Raw genomic sequence first — 18,719 nt, 5'->3', positions numbered from 1 at the left:
CTGGCAGTTTGTAACTCTGAGCCCGTGGCACATTGAAAAGTATACATTGTACGTAGACCTAATTCCTGAAATCAGATTGAATCTTAAGCTTATACTCTACTAGCAAACAGTAGGCTATAATTTGAACCTTTGGTACCTTCTATCCCAGATGAGCCTGGTGTTGTGAAGGCCAAACAAACCGGGTCAAAAGCAACTTATACAGAACAATATACGTACTGTAAACAAAAAAAAGTCGTATACAGATTACAGAACAATGCACAGTATTTACTGTTAAAAAAAACGTACACAGAACAATATACGGTACTATATAACGACCTTGTTGCACAAACGTGTTCAAGAACCATCTTGAGCCCTAGTCTTGGAACACATTTTCACGTCTCTGTCGGGTGGAAACCTCATATGTGCAAAACTGTTAGTTTTCAGGATTCAAATTCAAAAATGGCAAAAGTAGCAGATCGACAGGCTCAAAACGTGTGCCTTCGTGCTGCGTTTCGAGCTTGCGGATCTGATACTTTTGATGCTTTTGCGTGGCGCTGTAGTATGATCAAGTAGGGCTTTAATTTACGAAAAAACACAAAAGTTAGAATACGGAGATCAGAGGTTTCTGCCCAGCAGCGACGATATAAAGTTGGCTCTCCACCAGCAGTGGGGATTTGTGTAAAACAAACAAGGGTGGAAAGTACAGTATTTCTACCTTGTTTAAAAAATAGAGTACTTCTTCCAGCCGCAGCAGGGATGTGTCAACAATGTCCAAAACAAACTGACAGTGCTCGTGTTCATAGGCCAATACCTTTGGTCCTCTGTCAAAACACAAGCAATATAATCAGTGACATGCTGCACATTCCAAGCATTTTATTCATCTCGTCTGCCTCCTCCACTGTGCAGCCAAAGCATCTTTGAATCGAGTATCTTTCCCCCAAACAGTTTGTTTTCAACAAAAGACAGCCTGTTCTATGCTGGCTTCTGGACATATTAGCAGACAGTGGTCGGTGGAAGAAGGACTTGGATTTTGTTTTACGCAAGTAAAAGTAACAATACCACAATGTAGAAATGCTCTGTTTAAAAAGTCCTGTGTTCAAAAGTTTTACTTGTATTCAAAATATACTTACATTAAATAAAGTAAAAGTACTCAAAAGTTGCACAATTTGTCAAACCTTTTCAAAAATAATACTTTGGCTAATCCGAAAATTTGCCGAATTATAAAATGAAGCTTAATTGGTATGTTTTGTAATAATATCTGCAAATTAACTTCTAGCTAAAGCTGTCAAATATTTGTAGCAGAGTAAAAAAGTATGTTATTTGCCTCTGAGATGTAGTCGAGGACAAGTATAAAGTAGGCATATGAAAAGATGGAAATACTCAAGTAAATCAAGCGTGCCACACTGCATTAGTATACTGGTTCCCAAACGTTTTAGCTTGAGGCCTAAGAGAGAAATGTTATGTCTCCCTGGGACCTAAAAATATCTGCGTTGTGAGCATGTAGATAGGCTATTTTCACGACTTTATATATACTTGTATTTATATATGACATTCTTTTAAAAAAATGAAGCCTTTTTTTTGTGGAATTTTTTGAAAATCTTTTGAAATAATAATAATGATAATAAAAAAGGGGATATTTACTCGTGACCCATAAAAGTCGGTCCACGACCCACGAATGGGTCCAGACTCAGAGTTTGGGAAACAGTGCAATAGTAGACTTAGTAGCTTTTGCAACCATGATGCACAGAGGCCTGCACTGGGTGGGTGCAATGTGACTACAGGCCAGGGCTTCTTAGATTGTTGTGCTGTTCTTCTCTGGTCTGCTGCGTTGGGGTGCCTTAACTTGTTGTTAAGCTACCTAAACAGTTGTCATCAGCGTAAAATGTAGTTGCATAATGTTATGTCTAAGTATAATTGGTGTACATGTGTCAACATATTTGGTAAAAAAAAAACTTGCTGTCAGAATTTGTCTTTTGATTGTATTCTGAAGATGGATGGTCATGGTCCGTTATTGATTCCCGCGGGGGGAATTCAGTTGTCAGTGGCAGCAGTAATGAATCACAGGCCAGATACAGAATAGTAAATGTAGTAAAAGAACTATTAATCATAGAAATATGAAAAAAAGTTGGTAAGACTTTAGTTAATAAAACATCAACTGATGCACAAACTTGGACACATCATCTGTGTTGTTACCTGGAGTTACTGGGTGTTTTGGGTCTTGCAACAGACACCCTCCTCCAGGCGACCCGACCGAGGCTGATCAGACCCCGGCTTGTGTCCAAGTGGCATGCTACTGCCTAATTAGGGGTTAGGGTTAGCCTGACCGACAACGCAGATCCACACTTTGTGAGTGAATCCACGCCATCAGTCCGGCCGATGCTAGGCCAGGTTAGTTGAGATGTTGCAGCTGGTGTTGGCGACACTAGGAGGCTCTAGGCACTGTGGGTTGCCTCAGGGCCTGGCTCCTCCTCCGCCTGAACAGAAGTAGGGGATTTTCTGTGCGTTGCAACGTCGTCGTTGCTGCTGGGCACAAACATCTCACTCTGCCTTGATGGATTAAACCCTCCCTGCAGGTTTCACCGCAGCCTGTAGCTTTTGGTTCTTCCTCACGGAAGAAGTGGTTTGGGCTGCCAACCCTCTCCACCCCGGGTCGCCGTCTCTCCGGCCGTCCTCTGTCTCTCCAGATGTCACCACACTCTTCATGGTCATCACCCAGTCTGTTCCTGGTTGTCACTGGTACTCCCAGTTTGTTTTATATTTATAGGTCGGTGTATAATGTGTTATAACCACATTTATAATGCATTGTAATGCATCATAATGCATTACAATGCACTTACAATGCTTCATAACACTTGTTATAAATGTTTGTAATGTTTATTACAACTTATAACAAAGACACTTTGTAACTAGTTATATACTATACTGTATATATATACTACTATTCCTGGAAAGTTAGCATGCTATAATGCAAGCCATACTGTAGTTCTCGCGTTAATACAAAATGTAATAATATATCTTAAATCCCACCTATCCGCCTAACGATGATGTCACTGGTAGGCAGATTTCTGTACTGTCCACAGCCCTCCTCTGAGACACAGACAAAACAGAGCATTAGTGAGGACCAATTATATGAAGATGGGCGAAGTCGTCCTTTAAGCAACACAGCTACTATGTATAGATGTACAGTAACATAAATGCAAATCTATTTCATTTCCTGCCATTAGGAGGATATCATGATGACTACATTTCCACAGGATGTGAGGTTTTGAAAATCCGAAAATAAGCCTAACCTCAGTGCTTTGGTGAAGTGTATGTTCTGTATTGCAGTGGTTCTCAAACGTTTTCATGTCAGGGACCCCCAGATTAATGTGTATTTGGCTGCCGACCCCCATCTAAAAACGCCAGGGTCCTCCATACAAGATTTGTAGAGTTGTTTAAAAAAAAAAAAAAATGTTGATCTTTGGAAAAATAGCAAATATACAAGCTCACAGTGCCTCGATTCGCAACACACCGTGAGCTTGTAGATCAGCTATTTTCAAACAATGTAGCCGATGTATGTATGTAATATGTATATAGGTTTAAAGTGGTTAAACTGATTCTGCTGCTATGTTAACTTATTTTGCTTCGGACCCCCCTCAATGACCCCTGGGGGTCCCCAGACCCCACTTTGAAAACCAGTGCGGTAATGTTACCAGAGTGAGGTTTTCATTCTCATTTAGTCAACATACTGTTAATTTTTCACCCTGGTACCTTTTAACTCATTCAGAACTGAGGCCGATTCTACAAAATGTCTTCTAAATCTGAAAACAGTTTTCTGAAACATGTTGCTATAATATCAGTGGTTATCAACATCGTTCCGGTCAAGGACACCCATAATTATGTATTTGGCCGCGGACCCCCCATCTCAAAATATTCAGTTCCAGGGACCCCCAGAAACTACGATTTGAGTTACAAATGTAGTTTGTAACTCGACTACATTTTAAATGTAGCTTAAGAAATATATATTCAAAGATTAGCTAAAATTTTCAAAAGAGCAATGATTTTTCAAAAATAGCAGATCTACAAGCTTGTACCGTGGCACTCAGTGCCGCACTATGAGCTTGTATATCTGCTATTTTTGAATAGCCAAAGAAATTAAAAAATGACACGGATGCGTCCCCGGTCTTAATGGATTAACGGACACCAGGCTCGCGTCAAGTTGGGTAAATATTTGCCTTGTGTCGTCTACGTGTACGGCATTCTGAAAGCAAGGTGTAAAGTGATACAGGTGAGAGTGATATGTTCAACCATAGCCGGTCTCAAAAGATAAAGTTCTGTAATGGGAGACTACTGTGTCAAATACAGCTTGGTCAAAGGGAAAGGTCTACACCCAAAGGGGGCCAAGAGGAAAGGCAAACAAAGGATGCCCTTGAAAGAGTTTCTTTTGAGAACGTGTGCTTTACTAGTTTCATTTTTTTTTCACATCACTGTCATTGTTTTGTTGGTTATGCAAGGTTGGTTGCCACGTGGCTTCAGTTTATACAACATCTGGGCCTATGTATCAGGAAAAAACGTATTCTCTGAAGGAATAGGTCTGGTTGATATGTCTGTGAATCAGTCTCACGATTATTTCAAACTTTTGCTTCTATTACGATTAATGAAAGGTTATTATAGTTTTTTTTAAAGTGAAAATAGCAGTTGCCGGCCATCTCTCGGGAGGAGAGGAGAGAGAGTGAGAGTTCAATCAATCAACCAAAACTTGATTTATGTTGCAGCTTTCAAACAAATCAAATGCTATTCAAACGTTTACCAGCACAATGGGACATTTTTTTCCCAAGAGAATGTGTCAGTAATTGTTTATTTCAACAAGCTGAGAATTACAAGGGGGGGGAAACAAATTGAATAAAAACTGAGATAAATGCGATAATAATCGCCTTTTGATTTATTGGGTATAAAAATAACACGTGTACCAGAGCTTGAAAAGGTAAGCAGCGAGGAGGGATCAAGAGAGCAGAGATAAAAGGAGGGTGTGGAGGGTTGTTGGAGAGAATGGGCGGTGTTACGGTACATCCAGATATTGTTGCTCTGTGTGTGTGTGTGTGTGTGTGTGTGTGGCGCAGGCCTGGGAGGGGAATGGGAGAGGTGGAGAACTGGTTTCTGTTCAGTGGAGCTATTCTTCCTCCTCTCCTCTTCCAGTCACATGTTGCTATAGAGCAGGTTAGAGATGAAGAGGAAATGACTACACCGCTAGAGGACTGAGGGGGTTAACGGGTAAGACATGTTGGCAGGCGAGGCCACAGGTAATTATTAAGCAGTTGGTGGAAAGTAACTTAAGTACATTTACTCAAGTGCTGCTGTGCAACTTTGAGGTACTTCACTTGAGTGTTAAGTTTTACGATGCCTATTCTGCTACATCAAATATTGTAAATATTGTACTTAGTCCACTACAACTTACTTTGCAGATTTTTATTATGAATGCAAAACCCACATTCTATACGTCAGCTATTCAGCAGATGTACAAGGCAAGCTTGTTGTGAGTTCTTTACTTTTTGGTACATTGTGATGCCAAGTACACCCTCTCCACCGTCTGGTACAGACATGTGGCCACAGGTAATCATTAAGCCAGTAGAACAGGTATTCTGTAACATTGCCTACATGTATAACGGGCCAGCATGGTTCTGTTGTGTGTGTGTGTGTATTCTTGACACTCTGTAGAGAGAGTGAATCGGGGCCTCTGTTGAATTTAACCACTTAAACCCCATATGTTTGAGCGGAGGGCCTCAGGGCTCCGTACTACTGTGTGTGTTCTCTTAATGTGGGGAAGGCTTTCACTGAAGCAGCACTTGCCCTAGCCTTGACGACCTTGCAGGCTTATGCAAATGATAAAATGTCATTTAGAGAGCATGTTATTAGACAGATGCCAGGTTCATTTTTTTTTTTTTTTAATAATTTTTATCCCACGATTTTGTAACCCACATTTTTTCACCCAGTGCCAATTGCCTATGTAATCCTGGGCACTACCTACCCTCTGCCAGCCTAGGGAGAGCCCAAGCTGAAGGCCGCTTCTTATCACCCGACAGGGGGGAGTTTCCCTGGTTGGACATAGCGCGTGGAAGGAACACGTTATTCCAACCAGTTCCCTTCTCCTCCATCAGGCGCCCCGGCTGACCAGGGGGAGGCAGTATAGTGACCAGGTTTACTACATGTTTTTGTGAGGGTATTAACTACCCTAGGAGACACGGGGAGAACATGATGCCAGGTTCATTTGTAGACCTGGTATCCTATAGTGTGTATAGTTTCAATGTACAGCTTTTGATATTCTACTGTTTAGACTGATGATAGGTTCTTGGTTTACCTATGAATATACATACCACCAACCTGGCAATACAGTTTTTCACCGCTCCCCTTAAAACATGCTCTTCTAAATTCTATTCCAAGCAAAAACATTCTTTATATCTCTGATTATTTATATTTATATTTCTTTTGCGATGTGTATATTATGCATGTTGATATATCGTCTGTCGGGTAGAAACCTCATAAGTCCAAAACGGTCACTTTTCAGAAGTCAAATAAAAACAAGAAAAAAGTAGCAGATCTGCAAGCTCAAAACACGGCGCAAAGCGATGCGTTTCGAGCTTGCAGATCTGCTACTTTTGATGCTTTTGTGTGACGCTGTAGTATGATCAAGTAGGGCGTTAGTTTACGAAAAAACACAAAGTTAAAATATGGAGATAAGAGGTTTCTGCCCGACAGCAACGATATAATCAATGCCTACATACATACTGTATATGCCACTATTAGTTGAGGCAGAATGAATTTGGTGCGTATGTGTCCTCATAGGGAGTTTACACCACCGGTGTGAATTAGGGCCTCTCGTTGGCTGAAAGGTGGCTTATCTTATCTTTAAAAAAAACTTTGTTTATTTGATTTTAACAGAAGCATTCATTGCATACATATCTCCACCATACAGGCATTGAATTGCCTCGTATAGAACCCAATTAAGAAAAAAACAATCGAAGTTATTAATTTTTTATTGAAATCGATAAAATAGACTAGGTTCTTACAAGACATATAGATGTCAATATACGTTGCAATCAGCAGGACAGCACTCCTGTCAAGATAGATAGACACAATAGAGTATGAGAGGTAGAGTCAGATGATTTCCAATTCATCAAGATTAGTCTGTGGCTTAGCTGTTGTGAATGAGTCACTGGGTTCCATTCTTGGCGTCCAGAGCGCTGGCCAGGTTGGTGGACCTCACCTCGCAGCATCATCGCCGGCGTTAAGCCGGGCTGTGAAAGAGAAGGGTGGTGGTGTGTTTATATTTGTGTCGGCTTTGACATAATTGTCCCGGGGGAAGGTTGAGGGTTCAACGCTCTCTCTCTCTCTCTCTCTTTCTCTCTTGGGAAGTCCTGTGTGCTAAGACTCAGTTTTTCCACAGACACAAATCATCATCTTCCAAATTGCTCTGTCGCCTTTTTCCTTTTCCGCTCTCTCCCTTGTTTTTTTTTTATAATAACAAAAAAGTGTTCCTGTACCACATGAACCGTAGTGTTCCTATTCTGGGGCGAACCTTTGGCAAAAATAGCCGACCTACAAGCTCACAACTCGCGACATGTTGAACTCGTGAGCTTGTAGATCGGCTATTTTCGGTGAAGAGATTTGGTGTAGAGGGGGAAAAAAGTCAGATTGATAGTTAATGACCCCACAAGGGAAATGTAGTCACCAGGGCAGTTACAGGAGTCATACAAAAGACAGAAAGAACTGTCTTTTGAGAACACAGGAGGAATAAAAGATGAGCCCCTCTCACATATGAACACTGGAAAATGTCCGGGGAATCAGGTCGGGACATTGTCCGGTGTTGGCCCTTCATACATGTAGCATGCAACAGGAGGATGTCCGTTTCAGATGCGTTCACACACATTATGATCCCTCCTCGCTTACCTTTTCAAGCTCTGGTACACGTGTTATTTTTATACCCAATAAATCATTAAGACCGGGAACGCATCTGTGTCATTTTAAGATTTCTGCAAGCTCATAGCGCGGCACTGCTATGAGCTTGTAGATCTGCAATTTTTTAAATATACTTAGCATCGTTAGGATCTTTCTGCCGGTCATCAAATTATTGGCTTAGGAATGCGACAAAAACAAAAAGATATCCATGAATCCAAGGCTTCATGGGGTGTGTAATTGATAGAAAATAAGTCATTTTTTGGGTGAACTACTCCTTTAAGTCAAGGGTCCTGCCTGCATAAAATCTGTTGCATGTCCGATCCTACTGAGCCGGAATGTTGTGTTCATACATACAGCCCCTCCGTTTGAACTCTGGAAAACTTGGATAATGCATGTCTGAAAGAGACTACAGAGACACCAGTACAAGAGTCATATTAGTCATTAGTCCTTAGTCCATGGGGGAGCTGCAACTATAGGTGTTTAAGTGGATAAGAGAATGCTCCTATCCATGGTCCTCTGTTTCTCATTATGTTTATGAATAGGGGTTTTCTCCTTTTATTAAGGAGGTGCATAATGGAGAGAAATGGAAAACAAAGAATGCAAAGAGGAACAGGAGCGTGACGCATGATGTGTCACAAGTCGTCACACTCAAGTCCTGTTAGTTTGCTAATCCATCAGGACAGCGACAGCCCTGTTGGAGTTTTTGTTTCTATGTGTCATTTATTTCTGACTGTCTCCGGGACACATTTAGCTTTGACAGGATTATGATTATGAAGGTTAAGAGATCACCACCACCCAACATAAAATGGAACATAATGTGTGCTGCCCATTTGATCTTAGATAAGAGATGGAGTGATGCGTTCTTTTTTTTTAATCTTTTTTGGAAAAAGTTTTGACAGATTCAAAACACTTCAGTACTTTTACTTTGGTGCTTTATGTATATTTTGAGTGGGAGCAATAACGGTGTGCAGCCTTTACTTGTATCTTCTTACAATAGATGCACCGAATCTCTACGTACGTATGTATGTACGTCCCCACGTATATCGAGAACTGTTCGACCGACCGACTTCAAATTCGACACGCGTCGCAGACGACCCGAGGGAGTGCAGTGCCCGGCGTCGGGTCGGTAGGATAGGCGGTAGAAGCCAATTGATTGATTGCCATGGCAACCCCAGCCCCAGCCCCAGACTTTTCACAGTCAGTTTGCACTTTTCAGACATTCTCCACAGACATTTACCACTGCACAAGGACTTTCCACAACTGCCGAACCCCCTCCCCCCATATGCCCATATAGGGGCAGGCCCATATATGCCCATATAGGACCCCCCACTACACACTGATAACATCAGGGATCTCCATATATGGGCATTAAAGGGACAAGGACAGATGGATATAGAGATCTCCACATACGCATGTGCATCAAAAGGGATACAGGCAGACAGACAGATACAGAGATCTCCATATATGGACACAAAAGGGACACAGACAGACAGACAGACGGTTAAAACGGGTGCTATGACAACGGGTATAACAGGTATTGCATAACGGGGTGGGGCATGCATTCCCTATTTTCATTGTTCCCAAGTAGGCCGGTGCCCGACGGGCACAGGTCTGGCAATGTATAATGTTTTTACATGATCATATCCTCCCAAGGCTAAAAAGAATCCAGTATATGATGTCACGAACCAGAACATTCCACAACTAATCCACAAGGAAAAGGGGTCCGACATTTTTTAGATAAGTCCAATTCTTTAGACTATTTACAATTCTAGGCTTTTAAGCAGACGCTCTTATCCAGACTTCCAGAGTAACTTACAAAGGTCAAGATCAGAGTAAATGGTATGAACGCTAAGTCACCAAAAGACAGGCTAAATCATCTCTGTCGGGTGGAAACCTCATATGTCCAAAACTGTTACTTTTCAGGATTCAAATAAAAAAATGGCAAAAGTAGAAGATCTACAAGCAAGCTTGTAGATCTGCTACTTTGGCTGCTTTTGTACTGACACTGTAGCGTGATGAAGTAGGGTGTTTATTTACGAAGAAAGTTAAATATGAATGAATAGAATATGGAGATAAGAGGTTTCTGCCCGACAGCTACAATATGATTTCAGTAACCAGGACATTCCAGAACTAATCCACAAGGAAAAGGAGTCCCAACATTTTAGATAAGTCAATTTTTTGGACTATTTCTAGGCTTTTGGTATGAACGCCAAGTCACCAAACTATGGGGTCAAGTAGTGTGGCAGTGGTAGCCTAAAGCAGTGGTTCTCAAAGTGGGGTCCGGGGGTCCCCAGCTAAATTAGTTAATATAGCGTCACAATCGTTTTAATCACATTATCCATATTTTATACTTTGACTATTCAAAAATAGCAGATATACAAGCTCATAGCGCGTCACTTCGTGCCGTGCTATGAGCTTGTAGATCTGCTATTTTTGATAAATCTTGAAAATCTGTGCAAATCTTTCAATAGATGTATTTTTTTTTTAAAGCAATTTTTTTTTACTCAAATCTTTGCATCTGGGGATCCCTGGCACAAAATATTTTTGAGATGGGGGACGCAGCCATCAATTTGTGGAGACCTTGTCTTGACATTTTGAGAACCACTGGCCTAAAGGTTAGAAGAGCGAGTTTTGTGACGAAAGGTTCCCGGTTCAATCCCCTGGACCGGCAGGGAAAAGTCTGTGTCGGGAAGCCCCCACCAACACCGTGTGTGTGTGCAGGGCGTTGCTGAAAAAGAACACTCATGCTCAGTCAGCATACCTACCCTGGGTAAATAAAGGTAACGGAAAGCAATTAAGCTAAGTGCTACAAAGTAACCAGGATACTAGGTAAATATAGACAGTGATTGTCTCTTGCCTTTTGTGTGTTGAAAATAATGTTACAAAATAAGTGTAAAAAAGAACAACAAACATAGACAGTGACAGCAGCACCTGTAATGATTTTCTTTCCACACAGATGACAAGAATATGGTAATGAAGCCGTTTTAGGAGTAATGGTTCAAAATGTTAATCAACATTAACCGGGAACCGGGAACGCATTGATCTCTTAAATAATTGCGATCAGTCAATTATATGTACATGGGACAGGCCTATTGTATTTGTGGGGACATGTATACAGTCAAAGCCTGCTCTAGATCAGTGGTTCTCAAACTGTCGGTCGGGACCCTCAGAGGAGTCCCCAAATTATTTTTGGGGGTCCCCCAGATGATTAGCTGAATGTGCAACATTGTTTTGACACACTCAACAGTAAGCAAACCAACATGCAGTACGTGTCAGTAAGGGTATCTGTACATTTCTAAAGTGACAATTTAAGGGCTTTTAAGACCTTTTTAATATCTCTAAAATGAAAGAATACAAAAAATAATAAGACCATTACTGCGTCAAAAGTCATCGACAAAGTATACTATTCAAATATTAACTAAGAAAGAGGCAACATCTCTTTAAATAGCCGATCTAACGGTCAATTTACCGATTGTCTATTTTCACAATATATATCTGTGGAACCGAGTCAAACTAAACGTAATGCCTCAACTCCTACAATTCCAAGTGCTTGTCCTGGCCTGGGTGGGGGCGAGGGGGGGTCCCCAGTTCAAATATGATTATTTTGGGGGGTCGCGGCCCTAAAAATTTGAGAAGCACTGTTCTTGATGGCTAAAACAACCTCTTTGTGTTGCAGGAGTAATAGTTATTCACATACAGCAGCATGTCCTCTGTTGCGTGACAGATGTGCAGTTCAGCGGTATCCTGGTCTTGTCACACTGCCCATGACCTCCAGAGGGAAGGAAAAAAAAAGACCAAATCTAGTCCAAACTTCTTTTGTCAGAAGCAGCGAAACGTTCTGCATTGCAAGTTCCATTTCCTTTATCTGAGGAAATGGATCTCCTATGCTGGCAACGGTTCCTCCCCAACCTTTTCTGGATCCATGCAGGGCCCACTTGGAAGTCTTAAAGGACAACTTTGTTTTTTTACAACCAATGTTTATGTTTTAGATTGTAATTAAAGTAAATAAAAGATGAGTGTTAAAAATTTTAAATTTACTGCTTTCTATAGTTTTAGCAATTTTCACAATCTTTTTTACAGTGTTTTCACAGTGGGCGGGGGCATTCTGTCCGGTGGCTAAATATGTATTTTTTTAACACATTAACCCGCCGTTTTCTTTATTATTATTTACAGTAGCTCTTCTAGCCCCCAATAACTCACATCTGGCCATCTCAGACAGCCGGACCTTTTTTATTGTGTAAAAAAGGCATATTTAGCCACCGGACAGAATGCCCCCGCCCACTGTAAAAAATATCGCAAAAAATGCTAAAACTATTGAAAGCAGTAAATGAAAAAAAAATTACACTCATCATTTATTTACTTTAATTACAAGCTAAAATATAAACCTTGGTTGTAAAAAAACAAAGTTGTCCTTTAAGTCGAAGCCATAAAAAACATAAAAACATGATAATACAACTTAAAAACACTCAATAAAAGTAAACACAGGGCAAGAATATCAGTCAAAAAAAGTGCATAGTGCAGAGTACAAAGTTATTGCATATTCACTTTTCACTGTCATTTAACAGTCTGATAGCCTGTGGGAAAAAACTGTTCCTCAGCCTGCTAGTAACATGGCTGCCGTGTTAAGTGGTTAGACGCTAGTTCTTTGCTCCAGGGGGAGTATATAGCAGTGGTTCTCAAACCTTTTCATGTCAAGGACCCCCAAAATGATATGTATTTGGCCGCAGACCCCCTTCTCAAAATATTTAGTTCCAGGGACCCCCAGAAGCAAAGACTTGAGTTGCAAATGCTCGCTTTAAAAAACATATATTCAAATATTTACACAGATCTTCATGATTTTTCAAAAATAGCCAAAATATAAAATATGGTTAAAGTGGTTAAAATTATTGTGACGCTATTCACCTGTTTCCTAGGCTGTGTGTTTTCCACTTCCTGTCGATTTCATTGGATATCATTGGTCATCTGACCAGTTTCATTGGATTTCATTGGATCAAATCGACAGGAAGTGGAAAACACAGCCTAGGAAACAGGTGAATATGTTAACTAATTTAGCTGGGGACCCCCTGGTACCCGCCCCAAGGACCCCTGGGGGTCCCCAGACCCCACTTTGAGAACCAATTGTATATAGGAGCTGCTCTTTGTTTCTAATCTAATCTGATTCTCAGTTGTGCTTTGCATGTGGAAGGCAGTCAGTCATAGCTAAAGATTTGCCTGTGAGTGAAATGCGATATTGTCCCCTGCGTTATGCACATGTGGGAGATAGTTCACTCACATGTTGTTTTGACTTTGTCTCTGTCGGGCAGAAACCTCATATGTCCAAAACTGTTACTTTTAACGATTCAAATTCAAAAGTAGCAAGATCTGCAAGCTCAAAATGTAGCGTGAAGCGTCACGTTTCAAGCTTGCAGATCTGCTACTTTTGATACTTTTGTGTGACGCTGTAGTATGATCATTTAGAGCATTTTACACAAAAAGTTAGGTTTCTGCCCGACAGCAACAACATATTCTGTTGGATGTTCTTTATTTAGTATGGTTGTTGTATGTGTGTGTGTCTGACATCGATGTGTCTGCTTGCTACACCTGGATAAATTAAAGTAAGGCAGTGGTGGATGGTAACTGTACACTTGAGTGCTCTGTTCAGAAAGAACTGACTGTCTCAGCTCTGATAATTAACAGTGATCTAAATCACTGTTGCTCATTAACTGATCTGCTTCAGCTGTTAGTGGTTAGTGTGACCTTAGTCAGTATCAAGAAACACAATTCACCTCAATACACAGTAAAACGAGAGAGAAATAGAAACATGAATTGACCAAAACAAAAACGATATGAACTTCTTAACTTATTTATAAAAAAATGAACTTTTGAAAATGAACAGATATCGTGATATATCGTTGATTTCATTTCTTGCAATATATCAAGCTAAATCAAATAGGTTTCAAATATAATATGATGAAATAATAGTAGTAATAATATAATAATATAAGGAATATAATCAAATGGCTAAATCAATAGGAAGTTAACATTTTTATAAAAAAAATAAACAGTGCTGGGTTTGGTGATGTTCTATACTTTGTTTACGTGTGTTTACATGCTAAAAGTATGACTTTGAGAGCTGTTTTATCGTACAATGCAAGTCAATGAGAAGTATATTTAGAATGATCAATTTATAATCAATGGAGCAATATTTTTTGACCCAAACCTCTACCAAAGTGGTCTTGCCCTTTAACCCAGTAAAGCCAGGAAAGCATCTGTGAAAGCATGTGGCTCACAGCGCGTCACTCCGTACTGCGCTTGTACATCTGCTATTTTTGAACATTTTAGAAAAATCTTGAAAGTGTGAGAACTACTGATTTTTGAAGGCATTTGTAGAATCGGCCTCAGGTCTTACTGGGATTGAGTACTTTGTCCACCACCGAGTACAGTACAGTACATGAACCCTCCCTCCCATTTCCCATTCCCTCCTCTGCTGATTGAGTACAGTGGTGTCAGGGGCTGTTAATACACCGGCCGCCCTGTATAAGCTGATTCACGGTGCAAAGGTCCTCGGTGCACCAACTGCCCCGGTGACAGCTAATCTAATCAGTCTTTATACTCCGCTAACAGATACATGTTCACACTCTTTGTGTCTTTTTCTCCCCCCTCCTTTATCATTCTGTGATTTCATTTGCTCTCGTCCTCCCCCCCCCCCCCCACGCAGCAAGACCACGCTTTGATAGCGTTGGCCGTCGCACATCGCTCACGCTGCGGTCTTAGTTGTGCTTATTCACGTGTTTATTTTGTTAGCCGCCCCGGCCCCCCCCCCCTCCGTCCCCTCTTTATTGTCCCTTTAGCAGTGGTGTAAAGTAACTAAGTACAATTTTGAGGTACTTTTACTTTACTGGAGTATTTCCAATTGTTTATACTTTTATTCTACTCCACTACATCTCGGAGGCAAATATTGTACTTTTACTCGACTACAATTATTTGAAAACTTTAGTTGCTAGTTACTTTGCAGATATAAATTATAACATTATAAAACATACATTGACCACTGTAGCCTTATTTTATACCTTGGCTATTTGAAAATAGCCGATCTACAAGCTCACAACGCGTCGCATCGCGACGCGTTGTGAGCTTGTAGATCTGCTATTTTCAAACATTTAAGTACTTTTACTTTAGGTACTTTTAAGTACATTCTAACATTAGACATTGTGGGGCTGTTGGGTCAAATTGTTGTGCAGACCTCCAGTGGGACTAGAACTGATGGGAGGTGTTGTTCACAGAGTCATACAGTGAGTACAGGGCCTACTTGTGTGTTATCTTTAGATCGAGGGTTCCCAAACTTTTCGGGCCGTGATCCCCAAAATAATCATATTTGAACTGAGGACCCCCACCCCACCCTGACAAGCATGTAGTTTACTTGAGTAAAAGTGCAGAAGTATTGGCATAAAAATATGTACTTTTGTCAAAACGTTTTTGAAAATAGGCTGCGACGTGTTGTGAGGTTGTCGATTAGCTATTGTCCAATAGACAAAGTATAAAATAAGCCATACTTAGTTAATGTATGTTTTGTAATAATAAAATCTACAGATCTACAAACTACAAAGTAAGTAATGTGTAACTTAAGTTTTCAAATAATTGCAGTGGAGTAAAAACTACAATATTTGCCTCTAAGATTTGGTGGAATAGAAGTACAAAGTGTTGGAAAATGGACATACCCAAATAAAACACAAAAAAGTACATACAAATTTTACTCAAAGGTAGGATATATGATTATTACTTATGTAAAAGTATTAAGTAGCTCTATATTCTGATAGTACTCATTGCTGTTCAGTAACATGATTCTCCATGTCTCTCCAGCTCTTTATTAAACAGAAAATACATTTTCAGATCAGGATACCATTTTTTTTCCCAATCGGGATCGAGAACTCCGACAGGATACAGATTAAACAAGTGAAATTGGAAGTGATGACACAAAGAAATGAGCTATTGGAATTTTGGAACTGGAACACAAGCTGATGAATGGGTACTCTCTCCTGATTGGCTGAAATGTTGTCACCTACTGTACCTGAAAATGTATTTTCTCTTTATTAAAGAGCTGGAGAGACTCCTGTTACAGAACAAACACTCTATGGAAATCATTACTAACAGAATATAGAGCTTTAACCTTTCAACAAAAAAACGTTTTTGTTTTAACCAAAGAATATCACTTACCCTACCTTTTTTTTTTACAGTAACAGTAGTTACTGTTTTAAACCATAGTAGTAAGTCGTCTGTCGGGTGGAAAACCTCATATGTCCAAAACTGTAACTTTTCAGGATTCACTTTGCGCCACATTTTGATCTTGTAGATCTGCTACTTTTGATGCTTTTGTGTGACGCTGTAGTGTGATTAAGTAGGGCGTTCATTTACGAAAATGGAGATGGGAGGTTTTTCTGCCCGGCAGAAAGGAAACGTACTTAACGTTACTTTCCACCACTGTGTGTAGCTAGCTGCTGCGGAACCAGAGCTGCGTAGGGGCAGGGCTGCAGCTGGCACCTTGCCCTTATCATAGGGGTTGGGCCGGGCTTAGCAGTGTTCAGCACTGACCCTCACCCTCGTCTGATTTATGGGTTCCTCCTTAGACCACTGCGCTCCCCTCCCATCCTCTCCTCTCTCTCCTGACCTTCCAAAGCGTCAACACACCGACCTTGGCCTCCAAATGAACCTCACCCCCCCCCACCCCAAAAGACGGAGCGGAGCCATCCTGTGTCCATCGCCGACTCTGCGACTCACTGCGTCGCTTCATAAGCAAGGTTGCCAGATTTTGTGAGAGAAATAAGCAGCCAGGTCTATGAAAACAAACCCAAAAGAAACGACTCTAGGCAATATGAGCACTTAAAGCCTATATAGATCTGCTATTCTTTTTTAAATGGGGGTCTGTGGAGAAACACATTCATTTGGGCGACATGCAAGTGTTAGAACTGGTTTAAACAATAAAAAAACAAAAACATTTTAAGCAAGCCCAAATAACTCCACTTTAACAACAAGCCCCCCCAAAAAAACACAGATATTTACAAGAAACTTTACAGAAAAACAAGCCAAAAGTCGCTCAAAATAAGCAGACATGGCAACACTGTTCTTAACCAAACCCAGGCTATGCAGCAGATGTATGTTGGGTGGTTTGTGTCGACGCAAAGCCACGCCTGTTGTCAGGAAATTGGATGAGTCGTGGAAGTGATGTAGCACTTAGTTGGATGAGGAGTTGAAGCTATGTACGGCAGTGCTTCTCAAACTTTGGGGCTTAAGTTAAGTGTCTTGCTCAGGGGCACCTCGACTCAGGTGACACACATTGTCAGAAGGAGCTCAATTCAAAAGCTTTTCCTTTCCATTTGTTTTGAGTGTGTGTACTATTAACGTTGAATTACACATTCGCTTGACTCTTGAACAACTTGGCAACCTGCTGTGTCCAGTGATGGGGTGATTTGTGTGTGTGTGTGTGTGTGTGTGTGTGTGTGTGTGTGTGTGTGTGTGTGTGTGTGTGTGTGTGTGTGTGTGTGTGTGTGTGTGTGTGTGTGTGTGTGTGTGTGTGTGTGTGTGTGTGTGTGTGTGTGTGTGTGTGTGTGTGTGTGTGTGTGTGTGTGTGTGTGTGTGTGTGTGTGTGTTCTGTTGTTTACCAAATCAAATGATGAATACCTCATCCTTAACTTTGGGCTTTATGCCTCACTTCTGTTCAAGAGAAAGTAAATAGTGGTTTTGAACTTGGAACCCCAGGTATTTAAGGTTTGCACACAATACTAGGTGACTGGAAAGGATGTTTTTAAAGAGCAAAAACAAAAAGGATGTTGTTGCAGCTTTCATTTGGATGTATTCTGTGGAACTCTATAAAGTAAAGAGATGTATCTGAAAGATTGCTTTTTAGTTTTTGTGCTCCGAACTGGTGGAATAATCTGCAATGCGCTTTAAATATTGACTACCTGATATCCCCAGGACATTTTAGAAACACGCTTAGGAATGTCAATGTTTTTAATGTAATTGTTTTAACTAGGAGTTTGGTGTTTGTTTGTGTTCTTTTTTGTTTAATCTGATTTACATTAGTTCATTATTTTTGTTGTCTCACTGTTTTATTCCTGTCAGCACCCAATGTTATCGCAGTATACTCAAGTTCAGCAGACGTATTCCAAACTAGGGAAAAGGTAGCACACATATCCAACTGTAAGTCAAATAGGACAAAATACTCTCATATCCACTTGTTTATTTGGCTCACGTCACACACACACACACACACACACACACACACACACAAATCAACGCTTGGGCTACACGTTTCAGCCAAGAGCCTTCATCAGAGCGTTTTTGTATTTCGTCCCCTTTGACTTAAAGTTTAAAGTGTGCTGACGGATTAAAGTTGTCATTAAAGCCCGCCTGATTTCAGTAATTTCGATTCCATAGAAGCCAGCATGACTTCTATGGAAGCATGTTGCGCAGCGGAAATAGCCGATCTACAAGAAAGGCTATAGATTATCGGTTAGTGTTTTAATATATTAGAGCATTTGAAGGGGTCAAACTAGCAACATGTTCAGAAGCGTCTTATCTTTCATGTAAAAGCAAAGGTTAAAGCCTCAATCTGTGAGTTCTTCAACTGGTTGGCAGTATTGTAGAACAATATCACTAAAACATCATCATTTTACATATTGTGTTATTTTTTTAGGAAACACAGTGCTAGCGTGGGGGGGGGGCTACTTTCACACTGTCACAATGACATTAGGACGTGGCCATACAAATGTTTTATTTAGCCTCAACCCATTCAATCCGGGGAACGCATCCGTGTCATTTTAGATTTGAGCCAT

The 18,719-nt window shown here is 40.7% G+C and overlaps 1 protein-coding gene across 3 annotated transcripts in view; it reads left to right on the top strand.

The window, feature by feature from the left end:
• Positions 1-18,719, top strand: part of sgms1a (sphingomyelin synthase 1a) — a 51,537-nt gene that overhangs the window by 14,465 nt on the left and 18,353 nt on the right. Inside the window, exon 1 of one of the 3 annotated variants that reach the window (XM_084077270.1) lies at positions 5,138-5,258. The exons of 1 other annotated variant lie outside the window; for it this stretch is intronic. The gene's annotated coding sequence lies outside the window, so the exon portion shown is untranslated. Of the gene's footprint in view, positions 1-5,137; positions 5,259-18,719 lie in introns of those variants that run through there. One more of the 3 variants, XM_084077271.1, reaches the window with a different exon arrangement.

The sequence above is a fragment of the Gymnoscopelus microlampas genome (assembly GCF_963454915.1).
Source record: "Gymnoscopelus microlampas genome assembly, chromosome: 13".
NCBI classification, from domain to species: Eukaryota; Metazoa; Chordata; class Actinopteri; order Myctophiformes; family Myctophidae; genus Gymnoscopelus; species Gymnoscopelus microlampas.
The sequence above is the reverse complement of the archived record's forward strand: the minus strand, read 5'-3'. Positions and strand labels throughout refer to the sequence as shown.